The sequence below is a fragment of the Condylostylus longicornis genome, unplaced genomic scaffold (genome assembly GCF_029603195.1).
Source record: "Condylostylus longicornis isolate FDR11 unplaced genomic scaffold, ASM2960319v2 ptg000158l, whole genome shotgun sequence".
Taxonomy (NCBI): Eukaryota; Metazoa; Arthropoda; class Insecta; order Diptera; family Dolichopodidae; genus Condylostylus; species Condylostylus longicornis.
The window spans coordinates 88,884-109,991 of NW_026578126.1; the positions used below are offsets into that span (position 1 = coordinate 88,884).

General features: G+C 30.6%; 1 protein-coding gene across 5 annotated transcripts in view; it reads left to right on the top strand.

The window, feature by feature from the left end:
- The window catches only part of LOC129616018 (homeotic protein distal-less), a 100,304-nt gene that overhangs the window by 46,481 nt on the left and 32,715 nt on the right, over positions 1-21,108 (top strand). The window lies entirely within an intron of this gene.

Below are 21,108 nucleotides of genomic sequence, written 5' to 3' on the forward strand. Positions count from 1 at the left end.
TGAAGAGGGAAAGTTAAAATTTATACGTACATAAGTTTTTACTAGAAACTAATTTTTGTAGAACAAAATTTTTACCTGTCTCACCTCCTCTAAAAGTTATACCCCCCCATGCGAATAAAATGCGTGACTGTTGAATGGGTTATTGGTGTTAATGTATATAGGGTAATAACATACGATTTCTCTGCCAAAAGTCCCAGGTTCGAACCCTGAAAAATGCGAGTTGCTGGATGAACTTTTTTTTAATGATAATTTTATCTTTTTTGTCTTTATTTAAAATGAAGTTAGAAAAGCTTCACCCTTACAAATCAATATCAGCGAGTTTCTGTTCTAAATTTTTTTTTGAAAATACATTTTCTTATAAAGTTTTGCCCTAAAAATATATTGTCCAGAAGTTTAATGTACCCTTATGTTTTGCTTACTAATACATTTTGCAACAGATCGCAAAAAGAATACATAACTAAATGCGTACGTACATACCTATTATAAAACAATGTAGATTTTATCCGTCCGTCCGTTCGTGGACATTTTTTTTGTTTACAAAACTTCTACACCCTTGAAGATAGAAGACTGAATTTTAATACGTTTATAGATCTTTACTAGAAACTTATTTCCGTAGAACAAAATTTTTACCTATGTCCCCCCCTCTAGAAGTTATAACCCACCAAAACCCAAAAAATGTCCTTTTTAACTATTTGTTGTAATTAAACCATAAGCATTTTTGAAATTTTGCAAAAGCAGAAAGGCAGTGGATTGCTTCTCCTAAGGCGGTATACTATAGTTAAACTCTAAAAAAAAAAAACAAAATGGCGGTTCAAATTTAGAGTTATCTAAAGTCCTTTTTTCCAAATTTTTTATTTCGTTCTTCTTCTAGACCCCAGCACGTAGAAGCTTGAAATTTAAACTTTTAGACATTAACAATTAGTTCATTTCGTTAGAAGAAAATTTTTTTCCATCTCCACCCCCTCTCAAGTTATCGCCTCTTGAAATTTGAAAAATTTGAATTTTTGACACCTTATATTTCCGAAACCGCAAGCTTTTTCAAATTTCTATAAATGCAAAGAGATAACGGTAAATTCCATGACATTAGAAAATATAATTATTTTTCTTAATTCACACAATTAAACCTTAAAATCGAGCATTATTTTAACCCCACTTTATATTAATTTTTCTTTATTTCAAAGACTGCATAAATCGTTCATCCTAAATATATGCAATCCTAGAAATAGTTTCGTATATGAATGAAAATAATTTTAATAGTGTGATAGGAAGGGAAAAGTGCTACAATACTAAAACCATTAGTTTGACCCAACTTTATTTAAATAATGTTTTATTTTGTGCTTACAATACTAATACATATTATTTTAAAGCTATAAAAAAATTACCTGATTTTATTATTTGTTACCTAACATACCTGATGCTTGTCATTGTTTTTTCAAGAAATATAGAAAACTGTTTTGTTTTTTATTAGAATCCTTTTTGCGTCGTCTTGTTACTTTTTTTTTAATGAACTATATTTCTTTTCATCGTCCAACTGCCAAAAGGCTTGGGATATTTTGCAGGAGGCTTTAATTTTTTTTCTTGAACATTTATATGTATATAAATGTTCAATAAAATATTATATATACCTTCCCTTATTCGCTTCTTTTGCTTACAATTTTTAATATAAAGCTCTTACAAGTTTTTACACGGGTACCATAGTGAGATTCTAAAAATATTAATTTAAGCGATATATAATATGTTACCAAAAAAGGAAAAACACATGAAATATATGAGGATAGTACATTTGGTAAAGCTAAAACTTCTGTTCTTTTTCGAGATGAGGAGGCTGAAAGTATACGTAAAAATGTATAGTACAAAAACAAAAATTTCTTTAAGTGTCTGAAATGTAAATAATTTACCAATTAAGTAATTTTTACAAAATTTTTTATCTGGGTTTCGCACAAAATCGTCACTGTCAAAATCTGCATCCAAAATTGCATAAATTACATGGTTTTCTTGTTATATTTTCAAATATCAAACTTACATATCTAATTCGGAGTTTTTTGTACTTTCATCACTGCCTCTTAATAAATCCATTATCCTAAATTTTAACGAGATCAACCAATTCAACATAGAATGTTATTTTATGCAATTAATTGCGTTAATTATTTTATTTTAGTGAAATATTTTGTTAATTGTTACGTAGCAAAAATTGGAAGAAACGTTTTTTATAAACTTTTTCACGAAACTTTTTTCACTTTATATAATATTTTTGGTTATGTAACTAACATGTATTTTGGTTGATAATAAAAAAAATAATACTAAAAATAAGTTAAAAGAAAGAAAACTTTTTTTTTACTTTTGTTACATAAAAATTATTAAAATGTATGCCTTTATTTATTCAATATGCAACATTTTCAAATTTACTTTTATAAAAACAAACAACTTGCTCAAGTAAATGTGGTGACAAATTTGGTACAGAGTACATTTAGAAAACTGAGAGCAGATTTTCAAAGCATCAGTACAAATCTTAATACACGTACTACACAATGACTGCAAATTTTTTGCGTTCTTATTATGCAGTATATCAAATGCATTAAGCTTATACCATAAAATAATAGTAAAAGACTATGATCGCATGTTATTATTTTTGACACGTACGATAAAATAATTGTGAAAAATTTTATATATAAATTATATTTATATGGACTTTTTGTCGGATAAACCAAAATTTGGTTGATGCTACAATATAACTTAAAAAATTTAATATTTAACGGCGTTTATGAGAAAATCGTTACTAAATATCTTAAAAACTAAAATAGTTAGACAAGTGTGGAATACATCAATTGAAAGAACTTGAAAAATTTAGCCTTGTCCAATTCGTAACTCGTTTTTTTTTTAATTTGGATTGTACGACAGTACAACTCTGGGGTGACGAAATACGTGCGTATATTTTTTTCAAAGTTTCCTAACATAAGTATTTTTTTTTAAGCTTTCTATATGAATTGAATAATATTGAAAACTGTGGTTTGGCATATAGGAACACATAATTATTAAATCATGGGAGTAACGTACAGAAATTAACTTTTCAAATAAAGAAAAGGTTTGGGCATAAATAAAATATTATTTTTATTCAAATATATGTATGTACATACATGAATGTATTAGAAGTGAAAATTTTAAATTTTTTAAAATTTATAAATCACGTGAAGTTTCGATTAGGCCGGCAAACGCCAATGCATCTTTCACCCTTTAAAAACGGGGTAAGATTATCCGGAAAAGACAGACTTTTGCCTTTTTAGTTATTTCTCAATGTTTCAGTTAAAATTTTATATATCGGGGCAAGATATTCGCCAAACTTCGGAGCGAATCATACCGGCTAATAACTTATCATACCGATGAATCTTTGAATTAGTTAGACAGACTTCGTGAATTTTAATCGGCTCGACCTAGTCCTCCGACGGTATAATTTCCTCCGGTGTAATACGGTGACTCGAAAAATTAAACTTCGCAACACCGAAAACACATTTCGGCGCGTTCTTTTCAATAAAGTACGTAACTGGATCTTACGCGCATCCGAATAAATGGACGAAATGCGGATATCATCAATATAAACAAGCACACAGTCCACGGCCCAACATGCTTCATAAAACGCTGAAAAGCTTGTGCGGTGTTACTTAAACCAAAAGGCTTCGTAAATTCGTAATTGCGGCTCTAGTAAGATTTACTAAGATGCATTGTAAAATTTGAAATATACGAAATTGGGCACCGATCGGGAATTGTAACGAAATTTAGGCGACGATAATGGCCACAAGGGCGCTAATCATTAAAACCCTTCTTACGTACACGTATGTGCAACAGGGCGAAACGGACGAAGAGCATGAGCAACAAATTCCCATCTCAACCATGAGTTGGAGTTGTGTGTTTGCAGCCTTGTACCTGAATGGATCTAGTCGACGGGGTCTCACGAAAGGATAACCATTGGGAGCAGAAAACGAAATATTGGGATTTGTAATTTCCATAAGGCATAACAGACAAATCCACGCCAGTATGAATATAGAAAGTGATATTTTTTTGGTCTATCTTTAATGAAAAGGCGGCTGTTATAAATTGAAACGCAAGCCGCGATATTTGGTGCAACAATTAGTTTCTGTTTTCCCAGAACAAGGAAATTTTGTTGCCTTATTGTCAAATTTTTGAAATGATAGCAACCCTAAGTTTGCTTAGATGAGCTGGATAATGGAAAAAATTTCCAAGGCTTGCATCGCCACACGAATCTTCTTCTGTTCCGCAGTCTTAAATCATTTCTAGTGCCAAAATTCAATTTAATCAATCATGGACTGAGTCCTTGCAGCCTATTGATGTCTAAATCATTACTTTTTTGAAAGGTAGAATTGTCGTCAACTTTGTTACTTGAACCCACAATAGCGCAAGAGTTTAAGTTTTGATGAGCCTCGACTATTTCATTAGCAACATCGGATAATTCGGTAAGAGGCTTATCTCCAACTGTCGCCAATGCTACATTAATAAATTCATAATTCATAATCATAAGCTTTTTATAGTGCTGTCGCCAAAAGTATCGTACCTGTCATAGTAAATCTGAGAAGCTCCTAACGCCGATATTAGCTTTCGTTATTAATGTCCCTGGACTTTTAGTCTCCGAAATTTAATAGTGTTTAATGAGAGTCGAATTAAACAAAATTTAGAATAACAATACGTTATGATTATAAAAAGAGTACAAAATGGAAATGTTAATAAAACTTTAATTAATTTTAAGCAAGTTTTTATAAAATTTTTATACTGTAGAAAGCATAAAATTTAACCTAATTTTAAATTAATAGCCTAATAGTAAAGAAGTACATATTTATTCAATTTTTACAATCTAGCTTGAAGATTTTGAAAATAGTTAAAAGCATTCTGTTGGCCAAAGGGACAAGTGTCGAATTCTACTAAAATAAAAATTAAAAAATTTTATAAGTTGTGTAGGGGTAAATTTTATCATTTAATTAATAAGTTGTTTTAAACATTTAGAAATTAAGTATAATTATAAGATTAGAAAAAAATAGAAAAGTGCAATAAAATAGAAAGCATATATGTAATTTATAGATATTACCGGATCTGAATTAAATATCAAAAGTAAAACGCCAATTCTTTACAAATTTGTTTATACTTGTTTCACATCTGCTGCTGGCGAGTAAATTGTTAAACAAACGAGAGGCTGTTGACAAATAGAAATGATCGAAATGGCATTTGAAGCTTCTAGACACAAGCACAAACAGTTTGAAATTACTGCGTAAATTATAATTACTATAAGCCCTCGGGGATCCTTAAAAAATTTTATCAAAACTTTACAAAAATGCAAATGCGGCAGAGGAAGGAAATCAAGCATGTTTCTGCCTAACCAGCAACGGTTGAAGTTATTAAAGTAAGTCCCACCCATAGAGTAAACAAACAGAGCAAAGAATACTGCAATTTAGATTCGAAACGACCATTGTATGCCAAGGTTAAAATAGATCTAGGGCAATGCAAAGTAAGACGATATAGTTGACGAACAACTCTATTTAGATAACATTCAAGCACAGATAAATGTTGATTCCAGCTAAATTTATTGTAAATTATCAATATTGAAACAGCCATCGGAACAATTATAATTTTCGTCGAACATTAGTAACAGGTAGGTGGACTCCAATTTAAATTTCAGACAGCTAGGGAATGATAAAGTAGATCCAATGTTTGGACACGGCTGCCCAGTGAGATTAAACGTCATAAATTTGGTTTTACTACTTATCCTAAACTATTAATTTATTATTATAACTGGTCTATGAATCCTAAACCAACGCTTAATAATCTCCAAGATTTGACACGATATGAATAATACAATCGCAAGCTTCAGGAAGAAACGCCACAACCATCAAACAATATTTGGGATCATCGTTTGTTATACGATAAGCAGTGAACTGTACCTCAACTTGTATGAACCACGGCGTAAAGCTCGCCGATCAAAATTGAGTTAACCACACACGTACTGAATCGATTTGTGTCTCGGAAGATTGGGCCGATTGTATTGGAGGTTCAAAATCGAAGGGCGATCCACGCTGCTCATGTTATTAAAAAAAATTTTAACAAATTAAAAAAAAAATTAAAAAGAAATATCTGTCAGAAAACCAAATCAAAACTATCAATGAAACGTCGATATTATTATTATTAAATGCGTTAATGAAAAAATTAAAATTTCTTATAAGAAAGAATTTGAAATTTTTTACATTTTAAAATTTTATCAGAAATGTCAAATTTTGTTGAAAATTTTATGTTGACACAGTGTCAAAATATTAAACACAGTGTAAAAATTTAAAACATATGCCAAAATATCAAAACTGCCGACCACTATATGTACCGAACAAAATAAATTCTTAAAGAAAAAATCAAGATGTGGATTACAATAATATAATACATACATATTATGTTTATGTTTACCTCATACAAATAAGTATGTATAAATGTATGCACAATTTTGTATTCAAAATTTTATAGTGTATATTTTATTATGTAGTTTTTTGTTGTTTTTGCTTATGTATTATATTTTAATTCAATAAAATATTATAAAAATTTTATATTATTACTTAAATAGCAAGTGTAAGATACGCAAGTAAGTGCAACAATAAAAACAAATTATATATGCTAATTATTATAATACATACATAAATCGATTGCAGTGAAATTGAAAACTATTAAATGATTTATAAAACTTGTTTATACACCATGTTAAGTGTATAAGCTTTTTCATTGTCTTTGATTACTTTTAACTGCAAAGAACTATCAATCACTTTCACCTTAACATTTGTTCTTCGTCTAACCCTTTAAAAATATACATAAAGTTAACCGCGGGCAAGTATTGATTCTGGCAAATAAGTGCCTATTTTATCAAGGGCCTTGAGAATTGTTAGTCGTCATAGCAAAAGCAAGCTTAGTATGGTACTGTGTTCTTTTTAGCAGTATGAGTAGCCCAGTAGGCTTGAGGTTTATCATTGGTATAAAAAGCCCTTTACCTTGAGCTAACCCAATCAAAACTTCGGCTTCCATTACATTTCTTTTCAATGTTGCAAAAGTTAACCTTGTGCCATTACGAAAACCTCGTCTTGTATTTTTATTTCTCATCAACATTATAATATTACCTACTTAAATTTTAGTTGATGCAAAGATATTCCTGCTAGATTTAATGAATTCAAGAATTCAGTCAAAAAGTTGCTTCGATCATCTTCAACACCAACCTCCACAGAATCATCACTAAAATAAGTGTGATATTCTCCTTCTAAAATATTACTTACTTTTGCGTTTAAATCATCCACATCATAATTCTTTGGAAATGAAACCACCCGTGAGTTTTTTTATTTGTTATACCCTGCTATTTTTATTTTTTTGGTATGGAGTTTGTAACATCTAGAAGAAGTCGTCTCCGATATGGACATATATATATATTCTTGTTCAGCGCAAAATTCTGCGTCGATTTAGACATGTCCATCCGTCCGTCCGCCCGTCCGTCCGCCCGTCCGTCCGCCCGTCCGTCCGCCCGATCGCACTATAACTCAAAAACGAAAAATGCAACCGAAACCAAACTTTCAAAAGTTTTTCTTTTGTGCCAACGACAGCTGCTATTGTAATTGAACCAATTCTGACAGCGGGTTCGGGTAGCTACCACACAACTCAAACACGTTTTTTTAAATATTTCAAAAAGTAATTAAGATGTTAATATCAAATTTTGCAAAGATGTGTCCAACTATACTTCACATATGTTTTGAAAATTTAAATGGAATGCCTGCACTAATTTGAGTAGCTGACATATACAATTCCAAAAGCGAATTTTAAATATTACGAAAAATAATAAAGTTAGATTCATGAAATTCGGCAGCCGTGTGTTCAATTTTAGGTTAGATATATTTCTGAAGTTTTGGTGGAATTGCTTGACAGGTTCAGGTAGCTGCCATAAAGCTCCGAAAGTTAATTTGGAATATATTTGGAAAAATAATAAAGCTAGATTCATGAAACTATGGGCAGTTGTGTGTCCAATTTCAGGTCACATATATTTCTGAAATTTAGTGGCATTGCTTGACAGGTAAATAAAAAATCAAATTAGTTGTGTTTGTAAAAAATAAGAAAAAGAAAAAAAAACAAATAAAATTTAAGTTTATTTTTCCTTTTTTTTTGAGCGGTATTCAAAATTGTATGAAAGTGAGAAAGGAACAGAGAAAACAAATACTCAATTTTTTAGTTTTCCCCGGCGGGTGGGGGTGCGGAATACCCGCAGTAGCAAAGCTTGTGGTAAGAGTTCACTAAAACCCAGTACAAATCCAGACGCGTCTGATCCAGAATGGACGGCTGTCTGGTCTGCGGCTGATCCCTGAGGGACGGCAGAAATTAGGCGTGCTGCCTTGCACGGAATATTTATTGATAAAGGCTAGGAGAAGTAAACTCCGAAATAAAACAAAAACAAATGCAATAAACGAAACAAAAGGATTTATACCCCAGATAATGATCCAGTAAATTTGGTTTTCTTATTGCATCAAACTACTACTACCGACTCTTTTAAAAGAATACGTTGGGTCATGCGGACACCGCCATGTGGTAGAAGCAAAGAAAATATGTCGAAAGGCGAAAAACAGAAAAATACCAAGATGGATGCAGTTAATGAAATAAAAGATCAGAAAACTGATAACTGCCACTTCAATATAAGAATAAGTGAGCTAGAAGCACTTAAAAAAGAATTAAAAAATGAAATCCAGTATCTCAGAGATGAAAATAATAAGCTAAAATTTGAATCAAGCAATGTAAATACAATAAAAGAAATAAATACAGAAAAAGTTACGACAAACAATGTGGAATACTACACAGATGAGTAGGGTCTGGTTCGGGAAATCAATTGGATTCGCAAGAGGAAAAGTAAAAAGTGAAAAGCAGATGTGTCACCTGAAATAAGTCCTGAGGACAAAGTGAGCAAAATAGAAAAATCTGTGCAAATAAATGCACTATAAGAAAAACCGAAACCACCCCCCCCCCCCCCCGTTCTATTAAGCAATGTGGAGGAATATCCAAAAATAAAGAAGATGCTAGAAAAAGTCAAAATAAACTTTTGGGTCAACATGATGAATAACAATTAATTTAAAATCAATGTTGATCAAGACGAAGATTACGGAGAATTAACAAAAAAATAAATAAATCTAAAGTAGAGTGGCATACCTACGAAAATAAAATAACAAGACCTATCAAGGAGATGGCTAGAGGCTTGCATCCTTCGTGCCATCCTGAAGATATTAAAAATGTGCTAATAGAGAGGGGCTTTCAAGTTCTTGAAGTCGTTAATAAAATAAGAAAGCAGAATAAAGAAAACAAGATTACTATGATCCGACTTTCCCTCTTCATGTTAATCTTTGAAAATTCGGAGGACATAAATAAAATATCTTTGAAAATTCGGAGGACATAATAAAAAATCGAAACTCTAAAGTGTACAAATTGCTCTAAGGCATATCCTGCGAATTACAGGGGTTGTGTATTCGCAAAGGAATTGCAAAAAAGGAAAAACAACCATACAAACCATAAATAAATAAAAAAAATACTGAAAAATACTCCCAGAACTCCAAAAATCCCAAAAAACAACTACATTGAGTAAAAGAGTGCAGGAAATAAAATATGCCCAGGTGGCGAGAGGTGAAACATATAACCATATCAAAAAACGAAGAAATTTACCACTTCAAAAACCTGAAAGCAATATAAGTATAATGCAAATGATGCAAGATATGATAAAAATTATGAACGAAATCTCATTGCGTAAGTTTAGTAACGGAGACACATTTAAAACAGCAAGCAGATATAAGAATAAATGGTTACATAGAATATAAAGCGGCGCATCCTAATAATGAATCGAAAGATAGTTGCGCAATTTTGACAAGGAATAATACACGATAGCCAACTTGTTGCTGCGCGAATAGAGTATTATACTTTAGTGTCCTCCAGAACGTGAGTGGTTCATTGAAAGATCTCCTGAATCTCCTTAGAGAAAGGTTTGTTCTAGGAGGTGACTGTAACGCCAAACATATTGATTGGGATTCTAGATTGACCTCAAGAAGAAGAAGAGGGCTAAGAAAAGCTATCAAAGAGATTGGTTGTCATTACCTGTCCACTGCTAGACCTTATTGGCCATATTGTTATAACATATTGGCCAAGTAATAGAAATAAAATTCTAGACTTCTTTATTTTCAAGAAAATTTCGCCAAATTGCATTCGGATCATACTGCAGTTATATTAAATGTAACTGAGACAGTTACCAAGAAACAAAATAAGCCCATGTTGACTAATAAATCCGCTGATTGGACTAATTTTAAAGATAGAGTATAAAATAAACTTAAGAATTAAATTAGAGTTAGATTTTGAGGTTTTTAATAAAATCACACAAAACGCTGCCTTGAATAATACAAAACAATGTAAGTATAAATCCGTTCGTGTGACTTACCCAAGAGAAATACTGAATATGATAAGCTCAATCAACTCACTCAGAATGTAAAATGAAAAATAAGAAAAATCAAAGAAGATTCATTTGATAAAAAGTATTACATTAAAAATTTGTCAGCCGAAGAAAAAAAAAATTATTCCTTGTGGAGGGCTGCAAAATATATTGAAAAGCCAATCTTACATATCTATCTTATTACGAGAACGGATGGCAAATGGGCAATAGAAAATAAAGATAAGGCTGAAACATTTGCAGATCATCTTGAACAAATTTTAGGCCAAATTACAAATATTGCAATGGAAAATATGAAAGCAGAAAACATCCGGTTATGATTTAATTACGTCTGAGATACCGAAGCAATTTCCAAAAAATGATATAACAATGTTGACTTTTTAATGAATTCTGCATTAAGGTTAAAATATGTGCCTAATACTTGGTAGCTGCCAGAAGTTATAATGATACCAAAACCTGGTAAACATATAAATGAGACCAATTCTTATAGAACGACTTCTTTGCTGTCAATTATGTCGAAACTTTTTGAGAAGTTATTACTAAAGAGAATGGAGGAGAGGTCATTAATTTCGAACCACCAATTTGGATTTAGAGCAGCACATTCAACTACTGATCAAATTCATAGAAATTCAAATATTATTCAGCAAGCCCTAGAGGAAAAGCAAATTTGTGCAGCAATTTTGGTAGACGTGGCACAGGTTGTTGACAAGGTTTAGCACGATGGATTAATATACAAGTTAGAAAAAATATTACTAAAATGATATATAAATATTCTCCATTATCGTTTAACCGACAGATTATTTAGAGCCAAATAGGAAGGGGAGTATTTCTCATTTAGAAATATAAAAGCACGTGCGCCTCAGAGCAGTATTTTGGGTATAATACTAATCTACCTTTACAAGAGATGTGCCACAAATACAAAACACAATTGCGGCTACATATGCTGGCAATACTACAATTATGGCAGTAGCATCAAATACTGACGACGTCACAAAAAAGTTGCAGGATACAAGCAGAAGTTTTGATGCTTGGACCAAGAACTGAAAAATAAAAGTAAATCAAACTAAGTCTGCACAAGTCAATTTTACAAATTTTACAAATAAGGTTCTTGTAAACCACTCACGTGTTAATTTAAACGGGGTAAATATTGTGCAGGAAAATGCCGCAAAATATCTAGGAATGATACTGGATGTCAAGCTAAAGTGGAAGGAACATGTTAAGATGAAAAAAAGCAGAATTAATATTGAGATATAAAGAAATGTATTGGCTCTTAGATCGCAAGTCAAGGTTGCTCATATAGAATAAGTGCTGCTCTATAAACAAATTATTAAACCGGTTTGGTTGTATGGTATGCAGTTGTGGGAATGTGCCAAACAAATATATGTCCAGCGAATACAAACGTTCTAGAATAGGATTTTGCGGAATATGAGGGAATTCCCCCAGTGTGTGCGAAATGGTGATTTGCACAGAGATCTAAAAATTCCATATGCAGTTAGCGAAATTGACGAAAGGCCGGTGAGACATAGAGCTCATCTGGAACAACATGTCAATATAGAGGCCCTCGGCTTCTTGTTGTCCGAGATTTTCCCAGAAGGCGAAAGAGGATTTTGCCTTCTGATCTAACGCAAAATGCGCTTCATCAAATCTGGGAGTTTTAAACCTCGTTCAATCTATATTAAAGAAAATTTGATGGTTAGTATAGAAAATAAGGAGGAGATTTTGGTGGTAAAACACATAACTAACTATAGGTTACCAGGGAATGTCAAGTAGCATTCATGCTTTCCTCCTTCCTTCGATGAAAAAAAAAACTTCAATTTTTTTTTTTTCAAAAAGTCTTAAATAAGTAAGTAAAAATTTTGTAGACATGTTCATATATACCTACAAAAGAAAAACAAAATAAATAGAAACGGTCAAGTGTAGTTTTGGAACAACAATTTATTTCATTTGATTTGAATTGTTATATTTTTTTCCTGCAAAACGGAATATAAAAATACGTATGGATATGTGTTAGAAAAAATTATATAGACTGATTGACTGTGTGAAATGGTTATTGTTTTGTAGATTGTAAATTCTTTTTTTAATGTAGCTTTTGCCTTTATTTTCGAATATATCAAATGGAAGTGGTCTAGAGAGTTAGATGAGGTTGTAAGAAAGGAATAAAAAATAACTAAAAATTATGTCAATCGTCTGTCTTTGTCAAAAGTTTATTTTTTCTGTTCTTTTCTTTGTAAAATGGGATTAAAAAATACGAGTATGTTTGGATCAGTGTAAAATAATAATAACGATAAACTTGAAATTGTTATCGTTTTTCAGTTGATAAATTTAATCATCAATGTATCAAAATATTGATCAAAAATCAATGTGTATCAAAATATTGCACTTAATTCTCACTACCTGAAATTGTGAAGTTAAATTTTAAATATTCAAAAGAAAAAAATTTTCGATTTTAATTTCCTTTTCAAATTATCTTACAATATGTATTGGAAAGCTTTTTTGTTTTTTTTTTTGAAAAAGTAAAAAAATATTGAAATTATTAAAAAAAAAATTTATGTATCTAGGTAATATTTGCATATTATATTTGCAAAAAATAGGTAATTTTCGTATTTCATATTATTTTAAAATTAACTATTTTAAAAGCATGTTTATGTGTATTAGGCCAATATATCTTTAAACCTTTTCTTTATTAACAATTCTTTTTTATTATTATAATTTAAGTGAATTTTAAAGAAAAAAAATATTTGCTTGTGTTTTTCTAGTGTGGTTGAAAGCAGTTGAATATGGGTTAAAGTTGTTTGCTAGTGAAATTGAGTTCTTCCTGTTTGAAAGTGTTGTGAGTTGAACTTGATCCAGTTGATTGAAATATAATTAAATTTTGTAATGATCAATTCTTTTACAGTGCAAATGGCTCCTTGGTGTTTTTTGTATATAAAAAAAATTTTGCAAGCTTTATATGTGATGATGTGTGAAAATTTGGTGTGATGATAGAAACGTGTGATTTTTTTTGATAATTAGCACTTTTACAAAAATTTTTTGAAAAAAAGTGATTATTAGTTTCACTCTTTCCGTTCCTCCGTCCATCCGTTAGTCCGTTCGTGCACATGTTTACAAAACTTATATACACTTGAAGATAGAAAGCTGAAATTTAGTGCGTACATAGATCTTTACTAGAAACTTATGTCGGTAGAAGATAATTTTTACCTATCGTCCCCCCTCTAGAAGTTATGACCCCCCAAAAACCCTAAAAATGCCATTTTTTAATTATTTATTGCAGTGAAACCAAAGGCAATTTTCAAAAAACCCAGACAAAATCAAAGAATATTTTAATAGAAAAAAAATATAACAAAATTTCTGTTCACAATAAAATGCCGTGGAAAGAAGAAGCCATTAAATACGTTTACATTAACATTCATAGATTTACATTGACATAATATAGAAAAAATCGAAAGAATTCACGAATTAAAAACTATGCAGGGAAGCATAGTGGAAATAGTTCCAACAAAGAGCACTTAAATAATTCCTCAATGCAAATATTGTAAAGGATACGGTCAAACTCAAGGATATTGTCATAAAGAATCAACATGTGTTAAGTGCACTGGTAGACATTAATGAAAAGGCAAAAACCAAAATCCTAAATGTGAAAATTCTGGGGAAAGACACCCAGCTAATTATTGAGGATGTTATGCTTCTAATCAGCTGCAAAAAAAAATGCGAAAATCGACCCAAAACAAAAAAAAGCAAACAATCGACCAAAAGCTACAAAAAGTGTAACTATACGTAGTGTGTAAGTGTAACTGTAAGTAAAAAAGTAAAAATGTAAGTAGCTATCAAAGACATCCTTCACATCAGATATGATGTGAAAGATTTTTGATATCAAAAACACATTTCACTAAACAATCTTATATTAAAATCAGAGAGTATGAATGTTATCATGCAAACCGTCCAGAAAATGCAGCGTATGGTGGAAGCGCGGTAATAATCAAAAAACAGATTTCTTATCTAGAATTAATAGTTAAAATAAAGGACATTCAAGCAACTGCAGTAAGTGTCAAAACTAACTTTGATATGACAGTAGTTAGTTTAAATAGTACGCCAAAACATAAAATTAAAAAGGAAAAATATGAAGAATTTTTTCAAAATATGGGCGAACTGTTCATCATTGTCCCCTTCAATACGAAGCTATATTAACGGGTGAATCTACATATTGGCCTACAGATTTGAATAAAGTTTCAAACCTAATTGGTTTTTACATTCCAAAACAACTACATGCATGTCGGAGATAAACTAGAGATAACTTCGGATCATTTACAAATGATACTGACCCTAAGTGGACATATTTTCTTCAAACCAAACAAACTCAGTTTAGTTAATAAAAGGACTGATTGGGAGTCGTTTAAAATAATGTTAAAAGAGAGAATTGATTTGAACGTGCCAATAGAGACTGAAGAAAAATTGGATTTTGAAGTAAAAAAATTAAAATGATGTTAAGCTTTCATCATACGATATTATTCCTCTCATAATTCATTAATTGAAAAGAAATAACTATTGTAAAGAAATTCTAGAAATGATTTCTGAAAAAAGGAAAAGAAGGAAAACTGGCAGCAAATTAGAAATCCACAAGACAAAACTGAACTATAATAATCTTATTGCACAACTCAGTTACCAAATCAAGAAACTAAAAAATGAAGAAAGATAGGGTAAAGTTTTTATACCGTTGTATGTCCTGGATATGGATGAAGTTAAATCGACTTCATCGTTTGAACTATGTTTTGGCGGCAAAATTTATTTTAAGCGGTTGAATTGCGTTTGCTTGTATAAAAAGGTGTGTAGAAGCACAGACATCTTTGATGTATTGATAATTGGTCATCGTACTTTTTGTTAAGAAATAAATTCTTATGTTAGGTCTTTTCGAATAAATTAGAAATGTTCATGGTGATTTGAGATGTTTGAAAAATAAAAATGATTAAATACAAAATATACGCAGAATTTATTTTTTTTCATTTAAATAATAACAAAATTAAATTTCATGTTCTTACAAACTGGAATAATAATTACAGGTAAGAAAACATTTTTTAGGTAAAACAAAAATGGTTAATACATAAAACAACTGTTTTTAAAAAACAATTTTTTAAATTCACTATTTTTATTACATACATTACATATTTACATAAAAAATATGTATTTTTCAATTTTTCTTGAAACTGATAATATTGGATGAGAAAATCCAAAAATTTTATGACACAAATATACCTATGTATTTACCTAAATTACACAAAATTATTTAATATTCTGTATTATTTATTCTAATAAATGAATTGTTAAAATTTTAACATTAGTAGGTAATTGATTAAATTATATTTGCCACAGGCAACAGAATAAAATTTAAAGTCCTTAAAAGTTAAAAATACTTCGGTGGTGTCGAATTCCTTTTTTCTATACCTGTATCCATTTATCCCTGATGACTTCCTTCTTTGGCAAAGTGAATGTAGGTATAGCATTTACGTTTTCTTTTTCTCGTAGACTACTGCCTCTGCATCCTGTGACGCAACACTTTCGGGACATTTCTATTTATATGAAGATAATCAAACATACTATTATACTTTATTTAAATATGATTACAGCAAAAATTTTAAAAAGTACACCAAATCTTACTAATTTATTAAGTCATTTTTTCTTTTTAAATAAACTTTAGTCTTATTTTTTTTCAAAATTCACTTTTAATCATACTAAATATTACGAACAAAGGAAAAATTTATTTATATAAATTATAAATCTTCATTTTATTTGATAACACAAAAAATTAATATAATTACTCACTAAATTTAAATTAAAATTGAACATCAAACAGTAAATAAATTATTTTATGCTCAGCGACACAGCCATCCCGTACGAAATTTGTATATGGACTAAAAAAATGCTATAGTCTCATTTTTTGTAAAACCTTATTCTATAGATACAAATACAAAAATGTTCACATGGCTTGCTCATTATAGGAGTTTACGGTAGAAGTGCACTGTAGAATTTTATCAAAATTAAATATCATTACTACAGAGCTATTTATTAGTGTCCAAAACCCACAAAATTTTGGAATTCACGATCCTATAACCAGTGGACTAGAGGAAACACGTTAACAAAAATTTGGATAAAACGGATTTTAGGTAACGGTAAAGAGTAAAAGCGTAAAAGTTTTTAGAAAACTTCTATATATAGTACAAGTTACTTTCTGAAGCCTCTACCTTTTTCGGATAGTTTTTGGGAAAAAATGAAAGAAAATAATAACGTCAGCATTTCCTTAATTTTCGAAGTTTTGTAAGGTTTAGTGTACTAAAAAATTTTAAAATCATATATCTGCTTACGCGCCAAATAACGCGTATATAAGGTTTAATTACGCGCCTGTTGTTTGGAAAGTTGCAGAGATAATCATGCTGCACAAACCTGGCAACCCTATAGACAGGCCGACTTCTTATAGACCAATCTCATTGTTGATTTCAAAACTGCTAGAGAAACTTTTATTGAGAAGACTCCAGCCTATAACTGAAAGTAAAAGGTTAGCCCCGAATCATCAATTTGGTTTTCGCTGCAACCACTCAACCATAGGTCAGATTCATTGAATAACTGACCTAATAGAAAACTTTAAGGTTTGGCATTGTGGATTAATAAAAAAACTTAGGCGATTACTACCAAGGCAGTATGTTGACCTGCTCGAATCTTACCTGACTAATAGGGTATTTCGAGTTAAACAGGAAGAGGAGTACTCTTGGCTTAGGGATATCAAGTCGGGGGTACCACAGGGGAGTATATTGGGCCCGATACTATACTTGCTATACACGTGTGATATTCCTGAATCGGAAGGAGTGACAGCAGCTACATTTGCAGATGATATAGCAGTTATCGCAATAGGACGAAATGAAAATGAATTTACACAAAAATTACAAAACTCCAGTGACGAGATCTCAAAATGGACTAGAAAATGGAATATAAAATTTAACGAGGTGAAATCAGTACACGTAAATTTCACTAATAGGAAAATTGACAATTCATTTTCGGTTCGAATAAATGAAGGAGCACAAAAAGAAAAAGAGATCTCAACTAGAGGAGTTATACAGAAAGTTCGAATGGCTTTTGGGGAGGCGTTCCAAATTGACAATATACAACAAAGTTTTGATATATAATCAAATATTTAAGTATTTGGGAATGACGTTGGACGCAAAGTTCAGATGAAAGGAGCACATAAGGAAAAAGAGATCTCAACTCGAGAAGGAATACAGAAAGTTTGAATGGCTTTTGGGGAGGCGTTCCAAATTGACAATATACAACAAAGTTTTGATATATAATCAAATATTTAAGCATTTGGGAATGACGTTGGACGCAAAGTTCAGATGAAAGGAACACATAAGGAAAAAGAGATCTCAACTCGAGAAGGAATACAGAAAGTTTGAATGGCTTTTGGGAAGGGGTTCTAAGTTGACGGTATACAACAAAGTTTTTATATATAATCAAATATTTAAGCCTGCCTAGGCTTATGGTTTTCAGTTATGGAGTTGCGATGCGCAGATTCATATTCAATCTATTCAAATATTTTAAAATAGGATATTACGGGACATTGTAGACGCAACTTGGTATGTCCGAAATGCCGATATACACAGGAATCTCAAGATCATAAGTGTCACAGACGAAATTAAAAAGCGAGCAGCCAAACATAAAATGCGTTTATCCAATCGAGGCGGCTCGATTGGTTGACAATCAAAACTTTGTTAGGAGACTTAAACGTACGAGACCTCTCTAGTTAGTTTAATGCTTTTTATTTGGAACAATGAGTATTTAGTACGCTATTGTGCCAGATCAAAAGCTTGTGAATAATCAAAGAGGTTGGAGCATAATTAATAGTCTTAGGTTAGTCTAATAGGTTAGTCGTTTCTGACTAGTTTTATAATTTATTTTGAGGAGAGTGCTTTTTAGTGGATTAAAGTTCCACACTAATGCTTTTCGTCTGGCAGTGTCTTTCGAGATTTTTCACCCTTCCTCTTGGTAAAAAAAAAATATAACTGCTAAAACATATATATGTCTTTCCTGGTTATGTCAAAAGCTTTAATTCTTCAAAAAACTTTTTGCTGGACAAAGTTGCAGCAATTGAAATGAAAATTTTGTTCTTTGCCTAACGGGTTTGTTTTTTTTAAATTTCAACTTTTATAATCCAAAATCAAAATTTTCAACGTTTTTTATAGCAAGAAAATATTTGTTGGTTTGAAAAATATTTCCATATTTGCCTTCAATATTTGATTTTCAACTTTGATGTCTGTTCTATTTTATTTTTTTGAAATGCACATTTTTCTCGTTTTAAAGTTTTTTTTATTTTAATACCAGACAGACCAAATATACACATTTTGCTAAAGATTTCAATAATATGAATTTTACACACATTCTGAAAATGTCTTGCAGGCTTTATACACCAAAACCTAATGTTAAATGTGAAATAAAAATGATAAAATTTGAATTAAATTTGAACTTAGACTTCAAATAAATGTTTTACTGCTAAAACTAAGCATATTAAGTTTGAACCTAAGCATTATTACCAATTTTGGCTCTTTTTGCTTAAATTTGGCCCATTTTTTTTAATTTAGCATATTAATTTTTTTATTAGTTGGAACTTCGCTTCATTTTTTACGAAAATTTTTTAACGTTGCTACATTTTATCGTTATAAAAGTTAAGAATCTATATCTATCTTACATATAAGAGTTATATCTTAGAAACTGTAAAAGTTGTGATATTGAAATTTCGCACAAGTAAATATCTAAGCAGGGCCGATATGTTTGATTAAACTATCAAACAAATATATTAATCGGGCCAATGTGTTAATTAAATGTCATTGAAATTTCTTGGCTCTTTCTGCTAGCAGCCATACAACTCCAAAAGTTATTTGACATTATCTCAGAAATTATTAAAATTATAATACAGAAATCTCGTGAAAACAAGTATATTATTAGGGCTGTTATGTGTGATCATTGAAATTTCCTGACTCATTGTGGTAGCAGCCATACAACTTCAGTAGTTGTTTGGGCATATTTTAGAAAATATTGAAAATATAGCACTGAAATTTTGCATAAATTAATATGGTAATATGGCTACATAAAGTCATAGTCTGTCCCATAGTCAGCTATGGCATATTTATTTGCACATAGGATAACAAATTCGTACGGGTATTATAGAGTTGACACGGTCAATTCTATTTTTTCTTTTTTTTTTTATTATTCTTATGTTAATCTTTAAAACTAAAATTTTGCACTTTATTTTGCGTTTCCTTGCAAAATTTAGGTACCTAACTACATATTTTAAATATTTAAATCAGAAAATAGTAAAAAGGTTCTATTGAAATAATTCTCTTATTACTATATGATATTGGAAATCGGAACTCGCACATCGAGTTTTCGGTGGGAACACGTTTCTCCATGGTAGAGAGAAACATGTAAATAAACTATTTTTAGCAATCTGTCGGTCTGGCGATCTATATGTGTGTGTGTGAACGTGTTTATATCAAGTGTGTATTTCATCCATTTTGATGAAATTTTACACGTAAGTTTATTTCGACCATGTCAAGGATTAATCAACTTTTGGGATATATCAGGCGTCGGGGACTGGACCTTTTGACAAGCCTGTTTTACATTTTTGGTCATTATTCAACAAGAAAATATTCAACAGATTTAGTTGAAAATTCATATATAAAATTCGTGTAAAGCTTTCGATTGTCCGCGAAACCTCGTAGCTTTTGGAAGAAATCAAGTGTCAGCAACTGGAAGTTTACTACGGGCCAAATAAGCATATTTGCGTATATAACAAAGAACAATCATTGAAATTTCATTGAAATTTCATATTTGAATTCGAGGTGTTAAAACAGTGAATCTATAAATTGTTACATTTTTTACCATATCTACGGAACGGATTGATGAAATATCTTGAAGTTTGATATTGGGGTTCTATTCAGGAGTTACTGATGAACTTTCTCTACTAAGAGCCAAATTTAGATTTTTCTAGACATGTTAATTAAAAATTTATTAGTGCCCTTAATATTTTACAGAAATGTTTAAAACGCAATTTCATAATCTTCTGGAATACTTTTACTAATTTAGACAATATAATTGTCTAATTGTCTTAGACAATAGAATTGTTGTCAGTTAAGAGGTCAGCAGAGTTTTTTTTCTACTTTTTTTTTTACATTGATATTTTTATAACAGTTTACTAAAAAACATATTTATTTTTATATTATCTTTAATATTGTTTAAAATATCAATTTCTCAAAAGAAGCAGAAAAGAAGAGAATTACTGACCTTAAACACTCACATCTAATTTTCTAACACATATACATGGAACCTGTTCCATATTGATTTAAGATAAGAATAATATTATATTTGTACAGTGCATTTCAATAATCAGTGCTTTAACATTATAGCATTGTTTTAACATACTGCGTTAAAAATTTATAAAATTGAATTGTTGCTATCAAATCTCAAAGGTTTTCTTGATAGAGGAATTTTAACGATTTTATACAAAATTTTTACTTCCCCAATTTTTTTTGTTTATAATTTCCGTTCTGAAAAAGGTAGATTATTCAATTAAACAGTTCTTG